Consider the following 11,791-nt stretch of genomic DNA (forward strand, 5'->3'; position numbering starts at 1 on the left):
TACCACACTTCAGTAAGAACTCTATGTAATGCTTCTTAGATTTTTTTCTTTAAGGGTGAATATTTGTTCTACGTCCCTTGAATCTTCACCTTATCCTCACCTTGGTGGTTCTTCAGAGTTCAGTCTTTGCTTTACCTTTCTCCAGCACAGTCAATGATGTAACTATCACAGCAGTCACAAACATTTTGTAGTGGCTCAGTCTGGCCACGGAAATAAAGACGCAACCACCCTTTTTTTTTTTTTTTCCCCTTCCATTGAAGTTTCCAATATCAGCTATCAGATCACAGAAACAATATTCACTATTTCTAGGAACCCTAATCCATAGAAAATGTCTTTCTTATCTAAATGTTTGTATTTTCTCCATCACCACAGCTTCTATTTCTCACATGTTCCTATTTGATAGCATCAGGAATTTAAGGATGAGATTGCTCTGCAAGCAGGAACGAAAACAGTCCTGCTTGGTTTGATGCATCCATGTGGATGCCCACATGCAGTGGTCCATACATAGAAGCCTTCAGCGCCAACATCTAAAAAGGCATTGAAGCTCCATATCCAGATACCCTTATTCCCAAAGGAAAGGCCAGTCCTGTAGCACTCACCTCCCGCAGGGATAAGGTGAGGAGGAGAACACAGGAAGATGAGTGATTCTGAGCATCCCTGCCAGGCAGCAGCCATCCCATACAGGTAGGCCACATGGCAGCACCACCACACATCTGCATCAGTCCCACTCTGAGAAACTGCCTCACTCCTCTCTGGCTCCCACTGGCTGCAGGCTGAAGCTGGTGCGACAGCCAGCAGAGGACCTGGCTGAGGCCTCCAGCTGGCACTTCATGTCCTCTCTAAACAGGGGCTGTCACAGGTGCTCTCTCCCCCTTCCCAGCTGTCCCCCACGTGTCAAGCTGTAATCCTGCCCTGCTGTTCCACATTTCTGAAAGCAAAGCTTCCTACCTTCTGCTTTGCTATTACCATAGGTATGTAGCATAGGGCTAGATTTGACCTAAATTTGATTTACTCATTTTTCCAATGCTTTACAGGGTACTTAAGCCCTAGGTCAGCAAAGCACTTAATCACATGCTTAACCTTAAGCACATGCTTAAGTGCTTAATCAGGGCCTCGTTGCTATAAAAAGCACAAAGCTATGACTCAATTTGAGCAACTGAGTTGGAAAATTGAGACCCCCATTCTCGTTTGCTTACCTTGACATATATGTATAAGACTAACTACTTATTTTAACCATGTGTTTAAATATATTCTGATTTGAGGCCTAATCTAAGAGTTTCATTACAATCTAGACAAATCTGAATGCTGGGGTCCCTATCGGATTTGTGGCTATTGAGAGAATTGTACACGGGATGAAAAAGCGATACGTTTTTCTAAAGTATATATTTTTTTTTTCCACATATTAATACTCTTAATTGTAATGATTGATCTAATAAGAAAAAGGTTTTGTCTTCAAAGGTAAACCAACCAAGCAATTCACATGTAATACAAAGACACTACTTACAGCAAGATGCACCCATCTGCACTCTACAACTACATATGCAGCTTCAAGATTACTATTTTAAAATGTGTACTGCATCCTTATCTAACTTGTCCAGTAGGTGCAATTATTTGTAGAATTTGTTCTACAGTTCTGCAGGAAATTTTCCTTTTGCTCGAACTGTACAGATTTGCCTCTGCTGTGATTTTCTTCTGACTAAACATCTTCTGAAACATTTATTTGATGCTTCCCAGAATTACTGGCACTCTGATTACAATATCCTGTTGGATGGATACCATGAAAGCTGCTAGCTTCAGCAACTATCTAAAACGTGCAGAATGTCATATAAAGCAGTTTATAGGGAAGGGGAGGGGAGGAAACAACAGACTTTTACATGAACTGGGAATGCATATCAACATATTTGCTTTTTCATAATACCTTCATTTACAATATTTAACATGCGCATTATACCACATCCATTTTATCCCAGTATTAATTAGGAATGGTTGTGTTCAAAAAGTCTTGGATAAGACTGGCGAGAAACTTGCACTTATTTTCATTCAGAAAATAAATAAAATGTATTTTAAAAAGATTTAGGCACAATAACAGACAGCCCAGGCATCTATGTCTCAGCTTCCCAAATGAAATCATCAATCCAGCATGAGTACAATGAACCACTTATAAAATATCTTTCCTGCTCCATCACCAAAGCAGCATACACTCCACATCCTCCAGAAAGCATGCAGCATCATTTCTCTATGCTATTTCTATATGGCATAACTTTATTTGTTCTTTCCCTGAATATGAGCAAATAAAATTGCAGCGTCCTAAATGCAGTCATTCACACTAGGAAATGTCCTCTCCTGACCTTCTCGCACCAGTTTAACCATTTCCAGACTGCAGATAGTTCTCCTTCTAAGTTTTGGTGAAATTCATTCCACTGCAGGAAGTTGACTATGTCTCTCTAATCACACTTCAAGCAACTATAAAAGAAATTAGGTCATACCTTCCATTTACAGAGAAAGAAAAATCCCATGGTTGCCACACAGCCCCGCACCATTCCTCTTCTCTTTGCCTTTTTGTTGCACTCATTAACTGAGGCTTCCCAGAAAGGACCACAACTTTCAGCTGTCCTGGAAACAGTACATCTCAGCATCCCCAGGGCTTAAGATAAATGATTTATAGTCAGTAGAACCATATTCGAATAGAGTAGAAACATGAAGAATGATACAGGAGTACTATTGCCTGACATGAACCACTGCTGGGAAATGGCAGGAGGAAGAAGACTTACTGAGGTGTAGCCAAAGGCCCCTCTTGAATGTCTAGCCCAGAGACAGTCAAGTCCTCAAGTTTCCAGAAAGGGATGAAGCTGGAGGGCTTTTGTTGTCTACTCTGATATTTTTAATACACTCATTAATTTCATTTTAAAAACAACCTTGAAACTCATTCCAAACAAATTTGTATTTGTTTGACTCTTACATCTCATTCTGTGGAGTCACTTCTGATGTGTAATAGTGTTAAATAAAATCAGATTGAATTCACCAGCCCCCGAATGAAATGTTTTCTATTATAGGATTGGTGCACAGTTTTTTTTCTATCCATTATATTCTCCAGGCAGCAATAGCAGGCTCTCAGTTAGAAGATGAACCCCAGCCACTTATTAGCTCATGGCTGGAAGCCATCAGCTCTGCGTTACACAAAATCCCTGATTCATCATTGCCTCACTTCATCCTCACACCTTTCAATTCATGCATCAGAGGTAAATACAAAGTAAAGCAGAGGGAAGTCAGAACCAAAGTTTGTACAGTGAGTTTTACTGCATTTTACTGCCTTCTTCATTCTTTCAAAGCCTTAAAAAAAGACCTATTTTCTTGTATTATTTTTTCCTTCAGAGATAATAGCACAGACTTCAAGAATATCTCTGCCAAAAAAGAAAACTCCTTGAACCTTGGCTTTCCGTCCTACTACACATAATGAGACAACTACTTAAACTGCATTTAAAAAGTGCTGAGTAGATGAACTCGATGCCTAATGATGTTACTCAGCTTGTCGGCAGCTGATTGACACTAAAAGTAATAAATTAGAACAGAAAATGATTTTACAAGATCCCCGGGATGACAGACAGGCTAAGTGTAATATCCTCCATTACAGTTGTCACTAGATTTTATACAGTTCAGATCTGAACAGCCTCGACAGGAAAGTGGAACAATTTCATGAGATAGATCTTCAGATGATGTAGAGTAGCATAAATCCTCTGAAGTTAAAGAAGCTATTCTGATTTATGCAGACAGAGATCTGGCTCTGTATTTTCATGTGCTTCTACTCAAGTATCTGAATTAAATCATTTGTTTTCCCATGCAAATCTGGGCAGAGAAAAGCAGAAACCCTGCAAGAATGTAATGCTGAGGGCTGATTTCTTGGGTGTTTTTTTCTATCCCTGTGTTCCCCCAAAACCCCCCTCCCTCCTTTTTAAAGGACAGAAAACAGTATTTAGAGCATGGCATCACTGATTTTGTTGGCTGCCTTCATTTCAGGGAATCCCACTGTAAATCCACAGCTCTACAGAAGCACCTTTCAAATCATTAGCATTCACTGTCAGAATCCTTTGTAATGTGTTAGGATGTGTAAAAGCAAGACAAAAGGCAAGCATGTGGATATTCCACAAAGCTCAAAAAACCATTATGCCATTACTTGGGGTTAATGAAATAAAAAGTGTGCATTCTAGCTATCTGCCTAGTCTGAATGACCAATCTGATTTTTATTTTTGCTATTGGCTTTGTAAACTTCTATTCATAAAACTTTTCTTAGAAGAAAACATGTAGTCTCTTGATGCACAGTTTATTCCAAGCTCAAGGATGACTGCAGATGATTTTAATTCTATTTCGTTCAATGAGCTCTTCTAATGCAATGATTTTCTCCATGGAGGACCTTAACCACAGCGGCCATTTGCAGCTGATGATTATTTTTTTTATATTTTTTTGGCATAAATAATTTATAAAGACACCGCAGACTTATACTTTTACACCGAGAGAAAGGAAAAGGGGGAGGAGGGGCACGATTGCATCTTAAACTCTATTTACAAATTTACCTTGGCAGGCCCTCTTGCTGCCAATAGGAAGCCATGTTGCATATTTAATTTGCTCTTTTGTTACGACGGGGCTTAGGTTAGTTAATTTCAATTTTCGATTTCAAAAGCTATCAAATATGGCTCAGATGAGAAATCAATTTTTCTCAGCTGCCTCTGTTTTTGTGATGGGGAGGTTTCCCATTGGCACGAGGACAGCCACGTGACACGGCAAGAGATTAGTTCACTAGACCCCGTGTTTCAGCCACCTCAATTACTGGCTGCCTCTTGTAATTTAGCCTTATAACACCTAATTTCAAGATAGAACTCATATTTAATTCATGAAAGCTTCCACAAGAGTAATTGTGAAATAAATTGCCATAGAAAATATCCATTTGTGACTCGTTTTAATTTTGTATGCTACTAGCACGCTATTTGTTCTACTTGTTTAACACTTTAGCACAAACATATTCTATATTGAACTTTATGGACTGCTAATAGGTTATTATTTTTCACTGTTTCCCCTTCACAGATGCACTACTGAATGTCCCTCTCCTTCATGCAGCTCTGGGTCTAGCAACATTGAAACAGATGTGCTAATGCACAGAAACTTGTAATCTCCTAATTATTGAATGGAATTGTTATGATCTGTTCATAACTTTAAAAGTAGCAGATAAAATCGCAAGTGATGGTTTGTAAATGGTAGTTAGATGACAAGGATCATTTAAAGGGCCAAGGAATAAATACAGTTTAATTTCTGTAATGTTTTAAACAAACCCATTCATTACACATATTGATGTTTCATGATAACAGTGGTATATGTATTTTTAATTCTTTAACCAAAATAAATGTTTCCACTGTATACACACCATTTTGTCCTTTTCCTCCCTGTTGCTATGACAACAAGGTGGGTGAGGCCTCCTCAACTGCCAAACTCAGCTGTCATCCCTTCACCCTAAAAGCCTTATAATTGCTTTTATTTGCATACGACAATTAGGCAGGATGGCTCACAGCAAGAAAACCAACCTTTCTCTCCCCCAGTGCACACAACGCCAGCCTGTAATTTATAAAAGATACACGCCATGTGGTGGAGCACTAAAATAGAGTGATGAGTCCTTTCATCTGATTGTAAGCTATTAACAAAAGAAAACATCCCTTTTCAGGCTGTAAAAAATGCCTATCTGGTGTGAACCTGGAAAAAAAATAAAAGGGGAGGGGAGGAGAGAGAAAAAGTTTTGCTTCCTCAATGCAAACCCTTCACGTCCATTATCACGTCGAACTCAACAAAAGTGTTTGAAAGAAAGAGTTACATTTTGGTGCCTTATGAACAATAGAGTATCAGAAAACTGATGACTTAGTGAAAATAAGATCTAAATTTCTGTTCTTGGATTACATCATTCACAAAGATGCCAAAATGAGATGACAGTTCGCAGCCAGCTCACTAAAATCACTGGGAGAAAAGCATGAAATGGGTCAGGATGTCAGACCCGCATGACTGCATGAGAACCCAAAAGTTCAGTACTTTTAATAGCTCCTTTTCATTGAAATTTCTCTGTTCAGCAAAGGACTGAAGCTCACTTGCTTGTATGTTTTGCTGATGATGGGCCTAAATGCCCGCATAGGCTTTTTGCATGAAGAATCAGAGTCCAGGCAAATCTTTCTATGCAAGTTATTTAACAACATGCTGCTGTTTTGAAACTTTCACTACTATAAAGTATCTTTCCCTAAGGACACCAGTTAAGCAACTCCTCTACAACAACCTCTCCTCCCTTCTGCTCTCTTCTGGAAGCTCTTCATTTATCACTTCTAACACCTGGGTTGATAAGCCAATTCTAACCCTGAAAAACCCTAAAGAGTCATCTTTCTTTTGATATACTTTACATCTACAACCTGACTGGTAGGATCAGAGCATGTTAAATTTAGAAGAATCACAAAAAGACATTGCAGGAAAAAAAAAAAAAAAAAAAAAGGGATATGATACAGGAAAAGTGAGGAAGCAATAACTAAATAAAAGAGCAATACGTTATCTTGCTAGTCATCTAGCTTGATCTAAAATTAAGCCAGCTATGTTACACTGATACTACAACACATATTTTTACACCTCTCTGGCTTACCTGCCTCAAGAGGTCTCCCCACCCCCCCAAAATTGGAAACACTACATAAGGGTGTAAAGCAGAGCAGATCCACTCTGGCTCAAACATGGGACTAAGCTGTTGTCCTGATATTGCTGAGGCAGAAGAGTCAAGAATGTAGCTTTGCAAGTATCTCCTTAAATTTTGCTCATCTTGTGATACAAACCTTGTTTTAACAATTTCAATCATCATGTAGAAAAGAGGAGGAAGGCATGAGGTGTGCGCTGAGATGTCCTCTGACATCCTTCCCATCCTTGTTAGCTCTGGTTGGAGCTCACAAAACACAGCACACTGCTTGCTGCATCACTCCCCAGCTTTCAGTTGTACAGGGAGCAAGGAAAAGCTGACAAACCACAAGTTTATCAGCAGTGTCCTGAACACGCAGCACATTCAACTCACTCTGCTACTGATCCACCAGCTTATTCAGGACAAGCCACAGCTCACAGACTCAGCAATGGAGCTGCTCACACAAAATGTTGATGGTACTCTGAAATTCCCAGAGAACAGGGAAGTTAAACAATCCTCAGTAAGTCTGCAGAGGACAGCAAGCTGGGAGGAAGTGCCTGAAGTTAGGAAAGCCCTGCAGAGCTATGTAGGTAGGCTGGATCAACAGGCTGCAACCAATTGTAAGCGCTTCAACAAGTGCTAGGCACTGCAACTTCAGTCACAACAACCCTATACAGTGCCAGAGGATGAACCAGAGAAGGTTGAGGTTAGATATTAGGAAAAATTTCTTCAGAGAGAGGTTTGGAAGGCATTGGATCATGCTGCTCAGGGAAGTGGTAAAGTCACATTCCCTGGAGGCATTCAAGAAAGAGTTTTAGCACTTAGAAACACAGTTTATTCAGTGTGGTTGTGGTGCATTGATGGTTGGACTAGATCTTAGAGGTCTTTTCCAACCTCAATGATTTTGTTATTCTATACTAGAGACTGCTAGGCTTTTTGTTTCAAAACTTAAGGTCATCCTATGATTTTCATAACTTTTTCACAGGATACATAAGATCTTGGCCATAAAAGCATATTGTGAGAGTGTATGTAGTGTAAGTAGCATAGATCTGTGGGATCAGAGGGAAGTGTTATTTCCCACTCCATAAAAGACATGAGGCTTGGTTTGAGCAAAGTGAATTTCTTGCTGTGTATTCAGTCTATAAAACCTGAAAGCAGTAAGTTTTCCTAGGATACAGAGCTAGGACAAGACATAAATGAAACTTTGGTGGGTTTTTTAGCTTTAGTGCCTTCTTTTCTCTTTTTCCAAATGCACCTGCTTATTTAAAAAAAAGCAAACCATGAAAAGTTAGTGAAAATTTAAATGATGAAGCTTCTTTAGGTTGTTCCTAATATGCACTCTGACCATTCACATAGATTTTATGTCACTATTGGCTGTTGCATTCAATAGAAACGCTTAAAGTACTGCCACTAACACAGCAATGTTCATCACATTCACACAAGAACTAAAGCTTAATAAATGTCTCTGCCTGAGCTCAAATCTCCTTTATACCTACCTGCTAAAGCATATAGCTTTGCTAGAGTTACTACAGCTTTCCATAAACACGAATTAGAGTGGAATTCATTCTAAAGTGAATAGAACACATAAAATTTAACTTACAGTCATACCTAACATTAATTTTTCAACGTTTCTTTTACTATGTTATGGGAAAATTCTGGGGTTTTGTACAAACTTGTACTTTTTCTTATCTTTTTGAAAGTTCCCCACATATAATAAGAAAGATTTGAATGTCAAGAACAGATTTGTGGTATGGAATAGCACCCCATGCTGACATTCAGGTACCGAGGAGACTGCATCATAAATTACAGGAATAAAGCATAAGGGTAATTATTACTTTATATCTGTATACACAGATCTTCAGTTTTCTAACATTCATCTTAAAAATTAGTTTAATGTTTTTTCATCTGGTTCTGTTTTTGATAGCAACTAAAAGAAAACTGAACTAGTTGGGTTTTGTACTTGAACTAAACACATTAATACCCATAAGAAAGGATAGAAAATGTTAAGTAATTGATAAAAACTGTGACCACTAGTAACAGACACGTGGAAAATGAAATAAAAACTTTTAAAAAAAAATGCTAATGTCTCTGCAATCAGCCTTCAGTAATGGAACAAGCAGGAAACAAGTTTTTCTCTCATCACAAGAGCAGGTTAAGATGCCACCTTCCTCTATGACAGTCTTGTAAGTTTAACTATTTTTGCTACTGATATAAATAATAGAAAAGAGGATTGTTTGCAATAACAAAAAAAACATAAAGCTGCTTTTGAACTTTTAAACTAGATTCTTAATATTTTTAGGTATTTTTATTACATATACTTAGTCAGCAGAAGGACCTGGATCAGCTTAAAGCAAGAAATTTGCTCCTATTCTCACAAACTACAGCAGCAGAAGAATCAAACTCTCGGTGATGCTTTGATTACCACAATAAGAAAATACCAGTATCTTTCATACAGACATTGTACAACAGTTCACTGTACTTTAATCTGTCTCCTTATGCTTTTTTTCTTTTTTCCAGTAAGAGGAACTACGTACACTCAACATGAACTCTAGGATTCAAATGAAGCTTCATGTGTGCTAATATTAGAGAGACATTAATAATAAATTTAGAAGCAGACAAGTCTAAGATGATTTCTGACTTGGTTTTGTACCTCAGACACTAGAACTTGAACTGCAGAGTTTGACACTGACACTTTTTAGGGAACAAAGTCTCTCTCCTACTACCCCCTCCGCCCCCCAATTCAAATCTCATCTGAGAAGTGCTGAAATGAAGCTGTCACTCAGGCCTGCTCAGGGACCTGTCAGCAAAACATTGAGCCTTTTCATTTTGATGGGTCAGCCTGCAATCCCCTTGAAAGAGAAGTCCGTGCCACTGTGGTTTTTCTTTCTGCAGGAATTCTGAATTCTAATGAAACTCCAAATCGCTCAATAAAGGCAGGGGCATGGGGAAGTAATCCAACTCAGATCGGAGTGAAATTTGTATTTTATCTTTTTTTTTTTTCCCCAGACCATTATTCTAATAGTATTCAAAGGGCTGTGGTTTGTTTGGCTTTTATTTTTTTTTCTATTTTCCTTCTACTCCCCGCCTCCCCTTATGTATGTATAAACATATTCTTTTTCTTTTCTTTTTTTTTTTGCAGGCAGGCACAAATGGAATGAGGTGTCCTTTGTCTTGATGCTACACTGAGATTAGGTAGCAGCCCTCTGAAAATGAAAGGGCATGGCTCAAATTTTCTTGGGTAAATATCCATCCACCTATTGCAGTCTGCATCTCCACTGCTACAAATATCTCTAATGTATGACTATGCTGAGAGAAAGAGAAAATTTCACATTAGCATTTCTTCCCCAGAAGAAAGTCTTTCATTGACACTGTACAAAGCTTTCTCAAGAAAAAGAAAACTAAAAATTGTACCTTTCACACTTCTTTGCTCTCCTCAGCTTTTCCTACCATATTAGTTACTACCTATGACTGATATCAGGGTGGAGGTGAGAGGATGAAGAGAAAGAGAAAATAATTTGTATAATACGTTGATGTATTCTCTTTAAAGTGGTTTTTATTAGTACATGTTATTATTTTTAAGATATGTATGAATTCAGTAGCCCTTTTATGTTTGCTCCCATTAAAGGTTGTTTATTTTAACAAGGAGATAATTGTATTTTGGAAACTGTTTAAATTTGGAATCATTAGAGAAGATGTAGGCAGCCTGAACAGACAATTTATGACATGGTCAATGCTACAGACCAGTGCTTGCTTTATGTCATACGAGTTAAAGAGTGATCCTAATCATTTTATTTTGGCTTCTCTCTTTATGGTGCACAATAATTAAAAAAACAATTAAGGAAATTAATCACAATCAAATTAAAAAGCAAATAATTTAGAAATAAAAATCAGAGCCCCTTCTGCTGAGAATCATGCACAAAAGCATTACGTGGAAATATAAACATGATCCACTTGAAAGGTACTTTATGAAACTGGAAAATAAAAATATGGATGGAAATCTAACTAAAAACTTCAAATTTGAAGCACAATCAAACACAACGATGGGAAGGTATCAATTAGATGGTGTAACACTGCTAATAGCACAGTGGTAAGTGTTGCCTAACTCTTCATTGTCTGGTTAACCTGCAAGTATGCCCATCAGTAATGTTTCAACAATGCTACAGCAACCCTCCCACCCTATAATTATGTTTGTGTTATTCAATCTTGCAGAATCACCATCTTCAAGATCTCACCCTCTCTCTGCAAGACATGACCCAAACAGCTCATCTTTCTCTGCTCTGCCTGTCCAAAGAGAATCCATTATAACACCAGGTGTTGAAAAAGCCAGACATTATACAGTATGCAGCAAATGAATGCATGTATATTTGTGCATGGTGTGTGTGTATATATATATTCCAACTATTTTCTTGAGTATTGTGATAGAGCTTGGATGCCCGAAAAAGTATAGTATGTAATTTTCCTTGGTGATGACCTTCAGAGGTTCTCTTCTCCCCTTGATTGGCACATGTCTCCATGGGGAATCATTATAATAGACCCCTATTTCTCTACCTACACTGTCAGGGGCTGCTAAAACTATACTTCATTTACCCTGCTCTACCTTGCTATTGCACCATAGGTAGCATGTATGATCACCAAGAGTTCTGACGCTGTGTTACATCTGGACATCTATAAAGGAATTAAAATAGTGATAGATGCTTCTTCCTTCTTTTTGTCAGAACATTAATAGTTCTTTTTTTTCCCTTGTGTGAAATCCACACCACATTTTCACTCTCTTGCATAACAAATAAAGGCAGGGACTTTAAAAAAAGCAAAGTGTACTTACTTTTGCCTTCATTTTGAAGAATACATTTCAATTTAAAGATTATATCTCAAGTATGCAATAATCACTCATGTGTCGTTCAAGATTGAAATACTTTTTATATAAGTCCAATCAGCTCACCTACTGTGTATACACCTACATATGTACATGTTAATAAAGGACATGCAACATAATTTTTTAAATGGCTAAACACTTGCAAAACTAATTCAGTAGATGCTGGTCTTCTTAATATGCAGGTGTCACAAAGCTAGACTTTGGCTTTACCATTGCTATTTTGTCATATACATCAA

This window comes from Coturnix japonica, chromosome 14, assembly GCF_054131305.1.
Source record: "Coturnix japonica strain WE chromosome 14, WE-NBRP24, whole genome shotgun sequence".
Taxonomy (NCBI): Eukaryota; Metazoa; Chordata; class Aves; order Galliformes; family Phasianidae; genus Coturnix; species Coturnix japonica.